This window comes from Micromys minutus (genome assembly GCF_963924665.1).
Source record: "Micromys minutus genome assembly, chromosome: 5".
Classification (NCBI taxonomy): Eukaryota; Metazoa; Chordata; class Mammalia; order Rodentia; family Muridae; genus Micromys; species Micromys minutus.
In genome coordinates this window covers 84,792,271-84,808,797 of record NC_137974.1, presented here as the reverse complement: position 1 = coordinate 84,808,797, position 16,527 = coordinate 84,792,271, and positions in this window count along the sequence as shown.

The window sequence follows — 16,527 nt, the reverse complement described above, 5'->3', positions numbered from 1 at the left end:
GTGTGTGTGTGCCCCCACAACTCTTGCTCTCCCATTCCCACTGCCTCCCAGTTAACACACGTGCTTTCTCGTATTCATACTGGGTGTCAGTGTCATCTGACCCTTGTTCAAAACTGCTTTCTGCTGCCCTTTCTCCTTGCCCACAACAGTCTCACCAAAGATCTTCCTGTCTTCACAGACCGGAAGACTGGGAAATTAGCTGAGTCCTGGAGCTATCTTAATTAGCTAGACAAGACGATAAAGGCACATTTTGTCCTTTCCACACTCCCCAGAGAACACCCCTTTCTTACCTTTTCTGGCTGCTCATGGCTCCAACATTCTTTGATTTGTGTCTGCTTCATCACAATGTCTGCTTCATCCGAATGTCTGCTTTGTGCTAACATGTCCAGTTCCCCAGTCCCAGACTATCATCTCCTCTGCTCTCTTTCTAAAGGCATGTGCTTGGATTCAAGAGACACTAACCCAGGATGATCTCATCTCAATATTTTTAGCACACACCATATACAAAGACCCTCTATTAACTAGGGTCAAACTCACAGGCTATATATATAGGCAAGTAGTTCTTTGGGGCTACCATTCAAGGCCTACCATGGGGGATATTTTTTTAAAGCTTAGTTCATAAGAAAAGAAAAGAAAACCATACACAACATACACAGTATACAGTTTTGCATTCTACTTCGAAGGTATAGTCATCCTTTTACTATTAAAGTGTCTTTGCTAACTCATTGTAGGAGAAAAAGTATAAGCATTCAAAATCCCATCAGCACTTAGCCCCGTGAGTCATTTTCCAGCAGCATCTTACATTAGCTCTGCCTTAACAGCTTCCTGTTCCGCTCCGCTCATTATAAAGTGTTTTGTTTCATTCACCCTACACTCCTCAAGACGCCTCACAAAGCCATACCAATTTCTACCTTCCTACAGTAGAGAGGCAGTTGAGAGTTGTCTTTCCCTGTCCCTCTTCGAGAGAACCATTCAAAACCTCTACCTTGATGAGGTAATGGCGTGGATGTCCCCCAAGTCAGATTTTAGAGGTTCAAGGTCTGCTGACAAGCCTGCAACTTGAGGTCACTGGGCTTCTGTGGGACTCAGTAAGCCCCTCATATTTGTGAATGGTTACTTTCATGACCTTTTCACCCACTGGGGTACCAAAACCCACAGCTTCTCGTGTATCTTACACAAAGTGGCACGGGGTTTGCATGTGACCTCCACACATGCTTTGACTAATCAGTTGGTGAGGTGAAATTCCTGATGTCACATATCTGTTGTGTAAAGAGTCTCTGTGGTGAGAAGGACAAGGAAGGGCGAATGCCCTCCCGCAGCTGCTAACCTGCTTGGCTCTAAGTCTTCTTTAGGACTACTTGGGATCCTTCTAATAAATTTACTTACCTTACTCATGGTGGCTAGAGACACATTCTCTTCTCACAACTGACATCCCTGGGTAACATTAAACTGTAGGGTTTTGAAGGGTGAAAACGGGGAGACGTTCCTCATTGAAGGACTTTAGAACTCAGCTGAGAGGAGGAATGTACACAGGGAGGCAGGATAGTGGGGGGAGGATGAATGATCTTCTTGCCCCAGTGAAGTAAAGGATGCTGGGTGAGGACCCCAAGGTGAGGTCAGGAAACAATGTAGTCAGAAGTGGATATCAGCAAATGTCTTTGGCAGATGTACCCAAGAGTGACTGGTGAGAATTGGCATAAATTACCATTACTCAGAAAGGCAACAGCTCCAATAGAGTAGAGGATGGGGAAATTATTTGGGAGAATGGACAGAAAGGGCTCTAGAGATGTCGTCAGCTATTTGGATATGAGTGCTCAAAGAGAACAAGAATTGGGCATCAAATCTAACCTGAGTAGCCAGAGGTAGCTAACTCTAAGGTTGACAGTGCCGATGATATCCAAGGTAGAAAAGTTGGCATCGTGAGGCATGTAAAAGAGTGTTGGAGCCATGAGCAGCCGGAATAGGTAAGAAAGAGGAGTTCTCTGGGACCTCCGGCAAGATTGTGGACGTCAGAATGTGGAAAGGACAAACTGCTTTGTATGATCTCACATTACGTCCATGACTGTCTGTCTATGTATGTCTGTGTCTATGTCTATGTTTGTCTAAATCTATCTATATGTCCTGCTCAATTTAATGAATTTAATTTATTGCCAACTTACTACAAGCAAGGACTCGCCAGGAGGCTTACAAGTGATCAAGTGGCTATTCCTGCCCTCAAGTGACTTTTGCTAGAAATTTATCTCTTGCTGCCTTAAATAGTCTTCTGAAGTAATGAACCTTGTTCCTCTTTAATTATACCATCCGTCTTAGATGAAACTAAACACCCTAAGGGCAATGATGTAGGCTGGTTTTCCTGCACAACCCCAGACCAAGGCTGTCTGTCTGTCCTGACAGATGGAAGTTCCACCTTCCTGAGAGTTTGCCAAAGAGAGCAAAAGTCCCAAATATCGACAAGGAACTATATAAGAGGCCAGAAGAATTTTAGAACAAATGTATAGAAGGCTCTTAAGGTGATGTGATGATTTCTTACCCAGCATGCTCTGCCTCATTTTCTCTTCAGACTCAAGAGGAAACAAAAAGTTAAAGGTCTGACACCTTCTAAGTGACTGGCAGAATATACGATTTGGAAGTCAATCTCTTATCTGGAATGTAGGGCTCTCAGTGGAATAGCTTTTGACTAGCATGCCTGAGGTCCAGGCTTTACCTATAATACCGTAAGAAAATGAACAACACCACTGTAAAACATGAAATTCAAACAAGCTCATCCTTATATGGGTCACCACCTTCACAGGAACAATATGGCTCTCCTATATGAAATGTGAACTGGGCTTCTGGGAATATCTATACACATCTAACTGGTTTAATTAAAGGGGGAAACAAGGCAGCCATGCAGAGTTGGATATAACTTAGGACAGAATCAACTCAGCACAGTCACATGCATTTTGTAAAAAAAAAAAAATTTAGAATGATGGTGCCGGTTTTAGGAAGCTTTAAACCCCGAGGACTAGCTCACACCAAAAAAAAAAAAAAAAAAAAAAAAAAGAATGCTTAGGCTTTGCATTGCTTTGCATTGTTAGCAGCAGGGCAGAATTTGTTTTGGACAAGAGCAACTTGAAGAGGAACGCTCAGATTTCCACTTAAATTCCACCTTCAAGTGATCGTCGTGTGTGTGCGACATTTCTGTTAGCTACAATCAATCCTCCATTAATCAGAAGATCCTAGAAGGAGCTAGTCTGCAAAATTACATTTCCACATGAATTAAAGGTTAACTAGAAAGTCCTATCATCTGGAATAGAAGTCAAAATCTAAAAACAAGCAACAACAACAACAGAACAGATCGATTGCAAGCATATGATAAATCACCTTAGAAAGCACAGCATAGTGAGGAGACAGGTCCTTTCCTGGCACTGGGGTTCTCTGTCCCTCAGAGTCACCATAACAACATGCACCCACATTCTGCACTGCTAAGTGTGTAGCAGAGCAAATAAGATGTTTGTGAAGTCAATGATGTGTGCCAAAAGTGCTCTTCAAGAGAGGTAACAAAGTTACCGAGGCATGGTGGCTCATGTCTGTGACCTTAGCACTCGGTAGGCTGAGGCAGGAGGATTGTTATCTTTAGGCAATACTGTACTATACAAGTTTAAGGCCAACTTAGGTCACATAGTAAGACCCTTTTTCCAAGATCAAACAAAACATTGGCAATAGTCACATTTCTCTGCATTTCCCCCAAAAGTGTCAAGAGAGATTTCCAATGAACGGGAGTTCTAATTAACCAAAGTCTGTTTAGTCTTCACGTGTGTTTTCAACAGGAAAGACTTTAAAATCTATAAAATTTCAGCCAAAGCACTGGCCAATATGTGCCTTCCTTGGCCCCACTCTTCCTTAGAGAACAAGTAAGTCCTTGAGGAGTTTGCTTTAGGAAGACCATGATTTCACTCTTTGACTTTGCGGTTTTCAGGACTCTGCTCAGAGGAACAGTGTCAAATCTGTTAAAAGTTTTCACACTAGAGACAGGCCGGGTGTAAAGAATGAGCCTGTGTAATTTAATAACTATTAGTCTGGGCCCTCTGGCTAGACAGCACTATCCAAGATTCAAAGAGCTTTGGAGTTCTCCTTTCTCTATGAACCTCCATGGGGTCATTAGCCAAGAATGCCTTGTTGTATAGTAATTCGTGGTCCGTATGATATTCCACTGTGGTGCACTGAGTAGAGAGGCAATGACCTCCATGGACCCCTGGGGTGTCTCACTGACACCCCACTCAGAGCTGGAAGTTGAAATTGCACTGAAGGGAAGGTGTGGGAGAAAAGACAACTAGAAAGAGAAGTCTGTTTTTCTTCCCTGTTTGTTGTTGCTCTTTAAAAATCAACAACAAAGGAAAACAAAAAGCATTGCTATGTAGCCCCGACCTACCTCAAACCCATCATCCTCCTGTCTCAGCCGCCTGAGTACCCGGGTCATGGGCATATACCGCACACTCAACAAAATGGTAAACTTAAACACAAACATGTTTACATAGGAACTAACCAGATCATCCCTGATCTGAAAGCCTGAAGTCTAAGTGCTCCCAAACCCAAAACTTTATCAACAGCACTAAGATGACACTGTACAAAGAAAGAAAATTCTACTGTGACTTCATCTGAAGATCACAGTCAAAAGTCAGGTGCATGAAAAGCAGCAAAGAATTACTCTAGGCTTCTGTGTATGAACAGAACCTGAAGTACAAAAAAAAAAAAATTTGTGTTTAGATTTCAGCCACATCCTGAAGATATCTTGCTGGATGCGTGCAAATATTCCAAAGTCCAAAAATTCCGATTGACAAGAAGAGTCAATTTGTTTTTTAAAAAAAAGTCAGTAGTAACACTTTAGTCATCGTGAACTGTCTCCCACGTGGCTTCCACTTGTTGGATGCACTGACCCTGCACATAGAGAGGAGAGGGCTGTGAGACTCTCTGCATAGAGCGCCGTCCATATGCGTTCATCATAGGCTGTGAACGTGGCTGTAACGCTCCACGTGATGTCTCCTACAAATATGAAATATTGACTTGCAAAGTGTCTTAGCAAACAGCCAAGAAGTAAAATTTATGCTTATTTTAATAGGCTATAATATAAAAAATATATATCCTATGTAATCAGATATATTATGCATAGAAAAGGATACATATATAGAATATAGAATATAGAATAATGACTAGGATATATATAATTGTTATAATGAATTCTTTTTTTTCTTACAACTTTATTTAAAAAAACAAAGATACATGTACAGATTTTTAAAGGCATTTTGGCATAAAACTATATGAATATATTTTTGTCAGTACTTGATTTTTTTTAAAGATTTGATAGTATGCATTGAAATCTTACTAGTTACAATAAGCATAAAGTACATGTAAAACAAAACATAACATGGAAACAAAGTTTTCTTGGTGTGTGTAGATTAAACATAATGATTTTTAAATACCAAAAATTGCTACAAGGCTATTTTCTTAGCTCTTGGGTTATTAATGATGTAAGGTCTAGGTGTACCCCATTCTTAGAGGGTGCTATACACTTTTTTGTTTGTTTGTTTGTTTGTTTTCTAAGAAAGGCTGAAGCTTCCACTTTTGGGCCTTTTTTTTTTTTTGAGCTTTATACGATCTGTGAGTTGTTTCTTAGGTGTTGAGATCTTTCTGGGGCTAGTATTCAATTATCTGTGATTGCATATTCTGTCTGTTCTTTTGTAACTGGGTTATTTCACTCAGGATTATATTATCTAGATATATCCATTTTCCTAGGAATTTCATAAAGTCATTGTTTCTAATAGCTGAGTTAGTACTCCATTGTGTAAATATACCACAATTTTTGTATCCATTCATCTACTGAAGAACATCTGAGTTCTTTCCAGCTTCTGGCTATTATAAACAGGGCTGCTATGAACATTGTGGTGCATGTGTCCTTATTGTATGTTGGAACATCTTTGGGGTATATGCACAGAAGTGGAATAACTGGGTCTTCAGCTATGTCCAATTTTCTGAGGAACTGCCAGACTGATTTCCAGAGTGGTTGTACAAGCTTACAATCCCACCGACAGTGGAGGAGTGTTCCTCTTTCTCTGCATCCTCACCAGCATGTGCTATCATCTGAGTTTTTGATCTTAGCCATTCTGAATGGTGTGAAGCAGAATCTTATGGTTGTTTTGATTTGCATTTCCCTGATGACTAGGGATGTCAAGCATCTCCTTAGGTTCTTCTCAGTCATTCAATATTCCTCAATTGAGAATTCTTTGTACCTATTTTTAAATAGGATTGTTTGATTCTCTGGAGTCTAACTTCTTGAGTTCTTTGTATATATTGGATATTAGACCTCTATCAGTTGTGGGGTTGGTAAAGACCTTTTCCCAATCTGTTGGCTGCTGTTTTGTTTTCTTGACAGTGTCCTTAGCCTTACAGGAATGTGCAATCTCATTAAGTCCCATTTATCGATTCTTGATTGTAGAGCACAAGCCATTGGTGTTCTGTTCAGGAAATTTTCTCCTGTGCCTATGTGTTCTAAGTTTTTCCCCACTTTCTCTTCTAATAGTTTCAGTGTACCTGGTTTTATGCAGAGATATAATGAATTCTTAATGAAGATACTAGTTCTTCCTCATTTTTGTTATTTTAATAAATTCATATGATTCCGGTGATGGACCAGAAATTACAAGGTGAGAACGACTTTAAACATGGCTGGCATGCATTACCTGCCCAAGCAGAAGGGGTGTGGTTCCTCATTGCTGTCCAGCAAATCACCACAGAGTCAGCATATCAAGCAACACAAACTGATTAGAAATCAATATCTGTCAGGCTGCCAGAACAAAAATCAAGGCATCTGAAGGGCTGTGTTACTAGCTGGAGGTACTAGGAGCCAATCTGTTTCTTTGTTTGTGATTGCCTTCTATGGCTTTTAGATGACATCTATGTTCCTTAGCTAATGGTGACTTCATCATCTCCAAAGTCAACAATGGTTTGTGTCTCTTCCTCCAGGCAGGAAAGGACTTCAGTCCTTTGAATGAGTAATGGCCCCCATTGGTTCTTATTCTATTTTTTAAAAAAGATTTACTTATTTATTATATATGAGTACACCATAGCTGTCCTCAGACACACCAGAAGAGGGCATCATATCCCATTACAGATGGTTGTGAGCCACTATGTGGTTGCTGGGAATTGAACTCAGGACCTCTGGAAGAGCAGCCGGTACTCTTAACCACTGAGCCATCTCTCCAGCCCTACCCTCATGCTTGAATGTTCAGTTCCCAGTAGGTGGACTGTTTGAGAATTAGGAAGGAGGTGTGGCCTCCTTGAAGGAGGTGTGTCACGAGGGGTAGGCTTTGAGGGTTCAAATGCCCATGTCATGCCCAGTTCCTGGATACACATCTGCAATTAGGGGATTAGATTGGAACTCTCAACTATTACTCCAGGACCATGCATGCCCGCCCGCCTGCCTGCTTCCATGCTTCCTGCCTTGGTATGAGGATTATGGACTAACCCTCTGAAACTGTAAACAGGCCCCCAATTAAATGCTTTCTTTTATGAGATGCCTTGATCATGGGATCGATTCACAGCAATGGAACAGAAAGTTACACAGCGATCCTCCCTCAGGACTCATGTAATTATGGCGGGACCCCTGGAGAATTGATCATCATTTTCCTTCTCAAGGTTTATGCCTAACTCACCCCATGCAAAGTCCTTTTGCAACAATGCAACGCAGGCACAAATTCCAGAGAATAAGGGAGGGTACCTCTGAGGGGTCCTGCTGGAGCCACTCACTCCTCATGGGGCAGAAGAAGCCTCTGGGAGGAGCTGGGATAGAATGAGGTTGCGGTGGACACTAAGTGAGAGGACAGGAGGGTGTGTGGGCTCAGGAACATGAAGGGAAAGAAGGCATCTCAGTGGGATACTTGCTGCACCTCCTTCCCCTATAGCATCACGAGCTAGGGGAAGTGAGGATGCTTGCCTTCATAACTTATGAGAAACCCACTTCCATCCATGGATTAAACATTCTATCCTCTTGGAGGAGGTCAAGGATGCCCATGGCTTTTTTAACCAAGGAAATGACACAATTAAAAAGATATTTGGGTCATAACCACAAAATTCTAGGGAATACAGAAGACAGCAAAGTATCCATCATAACCAAAACAAAAAGCTCTCTCCAAAGGGGTTCAGGAAGAAAACGTTTTAAAGACTTTTGAGTCTCTAGACAATGGCGGTGGCTACGGAGATGTGTAGCAGTCTATTTTTATTGCCATTATATAGAAGGCTGAGTACTTAAGCTTTATTTCGGCTTGTGGCTTTGGTCCACTGTTGGGGAACCGTGGTGACACTGGCATTCTTGCTGGCAGAATCTTAAGGTGTCACAAGATATCACAGGCAAATAGATAGAGGATATGCTGTGTCTTCTGGTCTCTGTCATCAGCATTCAGTGATGGCTCTACTCTGATTAACCAGCGTTAATCAATGTCCAACAGCCTTGCCTCTGAACACCATGATCAGATTAATTCTCTAATCCCACAATTGAGGATTAAACTTAAATACAGGAATCTGACAAAACAAACTCAGACCACAGCTGAGCCACAACAGGGTGCTTATTCTTCAGAAAAATGGTCTGGTGTGTGTGTGTGTGTGTGTGTGTGTGTGTTTTGGTGATTTTTTTTTCTTGTTCTTTTCCCCCACATTGTTCTCACTTGGGCCATACAGCTGTCTAAAAACCTCTTTGTTTGAGTCAGAAGAGAAAAAAATAATCTTCTACTCAGGGAGACAGTACAGTCTCTGCAACCATGAAAACTGGACAAACATAGGAGTATAAGAATTATTAACAAGAGATACAGTGATCTCTGGATAGGTAGGGTGTGGACACCTGTATCAGCTGCCCTGGGACTTCCTGGGGTATTCAAACCAGGTGTGAGGGACCTCAGCTGCTAACACTCAACAGAGTGACACCGAAAAACAGAAGCTACTGGAGACTAATATCAAAGCTCACAGTGTATTCCTTTCTTTCTTTACTTATTACTCTTCCTCTGTTTATTTGGTAGTCAACACAGAACCAGCCAGGGGGATTGACAACATATTGTGCCGTTCTGGAGGCTAGAAGTCCAAGGTCAAGGGATCATCAGGCTTAGTCTATTCAAGGCCTCTGTCCTTCCTACTGAGCCCTCGTATGGCTCTTCCTCCAAACAGACACTCCTGGAATCGCTTTGTCTTCGTCCATCAGTCCTATCGGAGTAGGGTTCTGTCTTCAAGGCTCCGTCTCCCACCACAGTCACACCAGAGGTTAGAGCTCCAATGAGCACATCTGATTGGGAGTGGGACTAAGCATAAAGTGCCTCCCAGAGAACTGCCCCGAGTATGAGCTTTAGTCCTTGGCCAGCAGAACTAGTTTGGGAAGTTACAGGATGCCCAGAACCATGACCTAGCCAGTAGAGTGCTAGGTTGGGCCTTGGTGATACCTCTTCCAGTTCCTACCAGAGCTGTTTCCTTAACTACCAACATGGGAACAAGTCAGGCTACAAGTTCTTGCTGTCCTGGACTGACCACCCCCAGCTGTCATGCCTTCCTACTTATTGACTGAATTGCCACAACCATGCGCCAAAGTAAATTCTTCCTTCTTTTTTTATTTATCTCCTTCTCCTCCTCCTCCTCCTCCTCTCTCTTCCTTCCTCCTCCCTCTTCCTTCCTCCTCTTCCTCCTCCTCCTCCTCCTCCTCCCTCTTCCTTCCTTCCTCCTCCTCCTCCTCCTCCCTCTTCCTTCCTCCTCCTCCCTCTTCCTTCCTCCTTCTCCTTCTTCCTTCCTCTTCCTCCTCCTCCCTCTTCCTTCCTCCTCTTCCTCCTCCTCCTCCCTCTTCCTTCCTCCTCTTCTTCCTCCCTTCTGCACTCTCCTTCTCCCTTCTCCTCCCTCCTCGTCGTCCTCCTCCTCCCTCCTCCTTCTCCCTCCTCCCTCCTCCCTCCTCCTTCTCCCTCCTCCCTCCTCCTTCTCCCTTCTCCCTCCTCCTTCTCCCTCCTCCCTCCTCCCTCCTCCTTCTCCTTCCTCCCTCCTCCTTCTCCCTTCTCCCTCCTCCTTCTCCCTACTCTCCCCTCCTCCCTCCTCTCCCCTCCTCCCTCCTTCTCCTCCTCCTCACCCTTCCTTCTTTTAAGATGTTTCTGTCCCGGTGAATGCATTCCACAGGGGACTCAATTCTAACACCTATTAAATAAATCGCCTATGCCCAAATCCTTGTCTCAGCATTAGAACTCAAATGAAGACAGCTGCACCAAAATCCGAAGTTTATTTGGAGATCACGTTCACACATACTCATTCACACATACCTGGTTTTGTAGACCAGGGATTCATGCCCCAAAAACATGGCTGTGCCTGCCTGCCAAGTCACGATCTGGGCAGCCTCGAATGATACCGTGTAAGAATATAAGTGTGAAAGAGACAGAGCTTTCTCCTTAAAAGAAGGGAAGGGAGCCAGAGCCTCATGTTCTGTGTCCCTTCTTCCCCTTCTTTAACACCCTTGTTCTACTCAAAGGCAGCTGGGTGTGAGACTACTTCGATGGTGGGGGAAATTCAGGAAACAGGTCACCCAAGGGCCTCTGGGATGCCTCCTGTCGTGTTTTCATGGACTGTGTCTAAAACAGTTCACTCAGATGCTTTCAGGTCCCGCCCATCGTGAGCATCTTTATGCTCATGGTGGGTTCTCTGCGCCAGGACAACTCCCAAGCTGGGGCTGGAGCAAATCATATTTTGTATATGTGCCTAAACTTCTGTTTTTGAAACTTAGGATACATATGCGCAATGTCATAGTGGTGACAAAAAGGAAAATTCCCATCCTGCCAGGCTGCTGAGTGTATTGTAGTCGTTCAGCCTCAGTCTCTGTCTACCTCAGTTTAGTCTCCATTGACCTCGGCACAGAGTCTGTAACCTGTCTCCTGTGAGGTGGCCTGCACTGCAGGCGCTCTTTTATTCCAGCTGTCCCCATTTCTCTTTCTCTGTCCTGCTCTTTCTACAGCCAGCGTTTCTCATTACATTCAAGTAGCTTTCCCCTGACTCAGCCTCTTGTCACCTCTTTCTGGATTCTTTACCCTGTTCTGTGATGTCATTACATTTAAAAAATAAAACCATCCGAGGACTTGGAGAATTGTCTGAGATGGTAGGGAGCACTTGTGTATAGACATAACTTAGATTCAGATGTTAGCACCATATAAAATTCTGGATGTGGTCATATGTATGTCTGTAACCTAGAGCACTGTGGTGGTGGTGGTGGTGGTGGTGGTGGTGGTGGTGGGGTGTGTGTGTGTGTGTGTGTGTGTGTGTGTGTGTGTGTGTGTGTTGGGGGTGGGATACAAGAGGATCTCTGGAGTTTGCTGACTACTAGCCTTGGTGCAGGTTCAAGTAAGAAACTAACTCCAGGGAAGAAAGCTGAGAATTAGAAAGCGGAAATGTCTGCAGTCCTCCTCTGGCCTCTGAAAATGTGAAAATTCCTGTGTGCAATGCATACCACACTCGCACAAAAGAAAACCAACTAAACTACACCGAAATAAAACAAAAAGAAAACCATCTAAACTACCACCGTGTGTATTCTTGGTAGTTTTGCAGGGTCCCCCTTGATGCAGAGGTGTCTAAGAGTCTAGAAAGTTCAAAGGGGTTCTGATCCTTGACAGCAAGTCCTGGGCCTGGAGCAAATGCAGCTGCTACCCAACCTTCACATGCCAAAATTCCCCACACGTTTACCTTCCTGTGACCCTACCTGAAATGCCTCTGGTTAATGCAGTCTACCTGAATACAGGCACAAGGGTAGGGCTCAAGCAGTTCTCAGAATTGCTTTAAGCTAGGGTGGATGAGATTCAGTGTTTGATAAATAGTCCAGCTCTTTCCACCTCCAGCAGGTTACGGTCCAGGGGTTCCCGTTCTCCATTTCTCCTCTGCCCTCCTGACTGTGCTTCCTGGATCCCTTTCTCAGACGATCTTACACTCTAAGCCTTGTGCTGTGTTTATGGAAGAGCCTACCTGGAGATGCTCCAAAAAGGCTAAAATCATCTAATTTGGAAAGGACAATTAAGCAGTTTGTACAGGACCACTTGGATTTGTAATTCCATAGCTTGAAGTTGACACTCGAAAAGCTCAGACCCAGCAGGTCACTTCTTTGTGCCTCAGTGGTACCCAACCTGTGGGGTGTGACCCCTTTGAGTGTCAAGTAACCCTTTCACAGACCACCTGAAAACAGATATTTGCCTCATGATTCATAACAGTGGCAAACTTAGAGTTTGAAGTAGCCGTGAAAATAATTTTATTGTCAGGGTGACCAAAGTGTGAGGAACTATATTAGAGGGTCACAGCCTTAAAAAGGATCAAGAACCACTGCTCTATTGTAAGAGAGGGGTTCACAATAGAGCGAACTTTCATGATACAGCACCCTACGGATTCTCCAGACAAATCCGTGCTGTGACTAGGAGACGTTTATGAACTCATTCACATTATGAGGCTGTGGGCAGTGGAGAAGACACCATTCCTGCTGCAATGTGGTCCCCACAGATCCTGCATGATTTATGAGGAGAGGCACTGGCACCCCTACTTCTAGAAGTGCTGTGCCACACAGTCTTTGACAATACTTTAGGCAGTGTTTCCTAAGGGACCAAGGTGGCTTTACTTACTGTCTAATGTAATGACGACAAGGTCTCTTTCCAGTACAATAGTTGCACAAGCTTATTTACTTCATCCCATAGTGATATTCAAGTTCCCCGAGCTCTGGACTCCTCAGTGGGGGTGGAGACGCTTTGGGTGCACAACATCTACCTGGGTCATTCTGCATTACCTATGGGACTCAGGAGGCCAGGCAGCCAAAAACTAAAGCCAACATGACTCTCACTGTGAGTCCTAAAGACTGCAACATTTTGTGTCTTCTCACCTCACCCCCACCCCCAACATGCAGGGGATTATGGGAAGTTCCCTTTGTAGCTAACAAGCCAGGTGAGATGGTCATATTTAACGTTGGGAAAACGTACTGGATCCGGTGCCATTGGCTTTACAAGTAAAATGAGAAGACAGTGTACAATACAGAGTTTACTATTGACCAGGAGCATGAGCTACAGTAGAATCTGAAGACTCAGATCCAAGGCATTTGAGCCTCGAGATTAGTCAAATGTTCATATTTTAAGTAGAGAAGAATCTAGAGACTGCTTATTTTCTTTATTATTCGTTCTTATTCCCCCCCCATGTGTGTGTGTGTGTGTGTGTGTGTGTGTGTGTGTGTGTGTGTGTGTGTGTGTGTGTTTTGCCAGAGTTTCTGTGAATCCAGATTAACTTTTAACTGCACAATCCTACCTTGGGCCCCCAACTACTAGGATTACATATTTCACCACCACACCCAACTTCTGCTTTTTTATATGCCCTTGGGAGAAAAGCTAACTATCACTGTACAAAGTACTCACTATAGAACTTATTAGAAGCAGGAAAAATTCAATGCTTAGGACACAACATCACAAACAATTGTCCTGAAATGTAGCATTGTCTGTACAGTGAGTGACAGCTGTGTTCTTTAAAAAAAGAACACCATTCCCATAAAGTTGACAGCCAGTATGTGCACAAGCAACACATTTGCATAGCAAGCAGGAGCTACTGTACCGAAAACAAGAAAACCACAAATGGTTTTTAAGTGTTGGATGATGTCACACAGACTGAGTTTATATCGTGAGGCTTCGGCTGTTCACAGTTAAAATGAATTACGGACTGTACTTTCAATATTGAAGGAGGTTACACTGAGGTCACAATCCACACCGCTACTCCAGGCAAGATGAAATTATTATTGTGTGGTGGAATGGTTTCTAGAAAAACTTACAAGTGCAGCAAGGCCACGCAGGTTTTCTCGTCTTGGAGACAGTTTTAAAGAACTAAGATTGGCACTGTAAGGTTCCTGTGTTCCTCAGATTAAAGCTACAGCTGAAATGTCAGCTATGGAACAGAAGGTCTGGTGCCAACATGCAAAGCCAAGAAAATCAGACTGTTTCAAAAGGTCATATGCTCCGGCCACAGACTGCGTCTTACCCTGACTGTTAGAAATGAGCTCGCTCTTGTATTTCATATTGTTCAAAGACATGTTTGGAAAGTCTCTTCTTCCTAGTGGTGAGTAAAGCTAAGGTATTCAGCAGTTACCCGGTAAGGCCCAATATCCTCACAATGATATTGTCAGGTAAAATGTGTTTCCCTCTTCTTTTCTATCAAATTTCTGAGTTAGTCTAGGTACAGTGGTACATACTTGCAGTAGTCTCAGTACAGAACAGTCTGAGACAGGAGGATCAGGAGTTTGAGGCCAGTGTGAACCATGAAGCAAGTTCAGGGCCAGCCTGGAAGACAGCAAAATTTTCATCAATTGAAACATCTCCAATATCTTTAATGTCTCTAGTTGAACGTTAAATCTAATTAGCACATCTACCTTTTCTTTTTTAGTGAAGTAAACGTTTAGAGTTATTGACTAGAATGATACTTCTTTTCTGGCACTGTATGAAAGTGTCTGCAAGATAAAATGTTTCTGAAGAATCCTTATTTCATAAACTTCAAGTTTTCTGTATTCTGGGTCATGATATTATACCCTCACATTTGCACACGTTGCTATGTAATAAATGACCCCCAGAATTTTACTCTGAAAGCAAGATAGGTAATGAACACATTACCTTTCAATTTATATGGGTCGAGACTCACAGATCTCCATGAGTATTCATGGAAAAGGGTATGACTTTCACCAAAGACCCTCACAAGTTTTTTTTTTTTTTTTTTTTGAGACTTGTTTGCAGGCTTGGCGCTCTCTTGGCCTGGTGGGCTGATTGATGGTTAGCAATCCCTTACAGGTTACTATGGTTTAACTGTTTCCTCTCATGTCAAAACACTTCATGCTCTCAAAAAGCTCTCTGAGACAGGAAGCAAACAACTTGAAATCAGTCTAGGAAGTTCCCAAAACTAACCAGATTCACCAGGCCCCTCCCTCTCCAAGAATAAACACTAAAGACCTCTGAGGTCACTCTCAGACAAGCTAAGCTTCACAGACTCTCGGAAGTGCCCAGGTACCTGGACAAGGCAAAAAAGAGCTGAGCTGTGAGGAAAGGACCCTCTGCAGCCTGCCAAGCTGCCTGCAAGCTATACGGTGTGCTCCAGCTTCCCAACCTTTGTGAGGTGTCACTCATGCTGGGGTGAACTTTGGTGATGCAGCTGTCTTTGAGTCATTTCTGCTCCTGTAGGTAACCCCTCACCCATTCTCCTGTAAGTACACAGTACTCCACACTGGTTCACCAAGTTGGACTTTGATGGTATTCACACTTTGTTGGTGTTGGTGGTGGGGTGTATCTCCTCAGGAAAAGCCTGTTCCTCTGTGTTCCTCTTAAGTATTCCTTTACCTGGCTCAGCTTAAGATGGCAGCTGAGTTTCATTCGGTGAAAAGAAGGTTAAGTTAAGTGTTTTCAGACTAAAACCACACATTTTCTGTAACGTACCTTTTCCATGTTCTGTCTGGGAGATACAAGTTATAATGTCTAACTCCTGATCAGGGAAAGGATATCTAGTAAGGGGCCTTGACCCTGGGAGATGTGGGTCACTGACCAGAAAACCACTTACTGGAGATTATTATAAAGAATGCGCATGTTTCTATAATCTAAATTTTTCTGATCTACACAACTTCCTATCCAGCAGATAGCAAGACACTGACTCAAACAGTAGGCTGCTGTAGTTTGTAAATTCCTTCCCAAACGCATGCTGATGGTGTTTAGACATGGAAGCAGACAGGGCCTTTGGGAGGCGATTAGGCCATAAAGGCTCTGTACTAGTGCCTGGATTCAGCCCCGATGGACGAATAGATGGATTACGAAGATAATTACAGGAGCTCTTCCTGGAAGACATGCTCCGTCTTCCAGCAGTGGTTCCTCACTAGGTGCCAGGCCTCTCAGTCTCCAGATCATTAGATAAATAAACTACAGCAGAAGACAGATTAAAACTCAGAAGTGGATGATCGATCTCACCTATTACCAAAATGAAAAGAGGAAACATTTCGCTGGCATTTTGTAGCCATTCACGTCAAGCATGGGTAGCAGTGTCAGTGTGGGCAGGACCAGCGTTTTCTGGGGGTATAGAGGGAGGCTAATAGTGTGCCTCACCGTACCTGGAAACAATGAGCCATATTTACTCAGTGTAATAGAGGAGGCTCTGAGCTCCTCTATAATCATCCCTTGCTCTTGGCTATCGGTTCCTTACCAGGTCACACTGCATAGAAAATAATCTTGAAAGGGCAAGAGAATGTCTTCCTATAGCAGGTCATCTGCCACTGGGCAATTTCCCACTGGTCTTCATTGCCTGGGTTATTTCTGAGATGACTAATTACTATGCCTTGGCTTTCAGGTCTGTTGCCTCAGCTGCTACTGAAATGCCCACCACTCTCTGGAAGGTCCAAGCTCCACTTTACCTATAAGCAACAGCCTCATGGAAAGCTACTTGGGTGAAACTTGTTCACCTGTCAGCCATTACTGCTAATTAAAACAACAGCCGCTCGTTGGAGCAAAA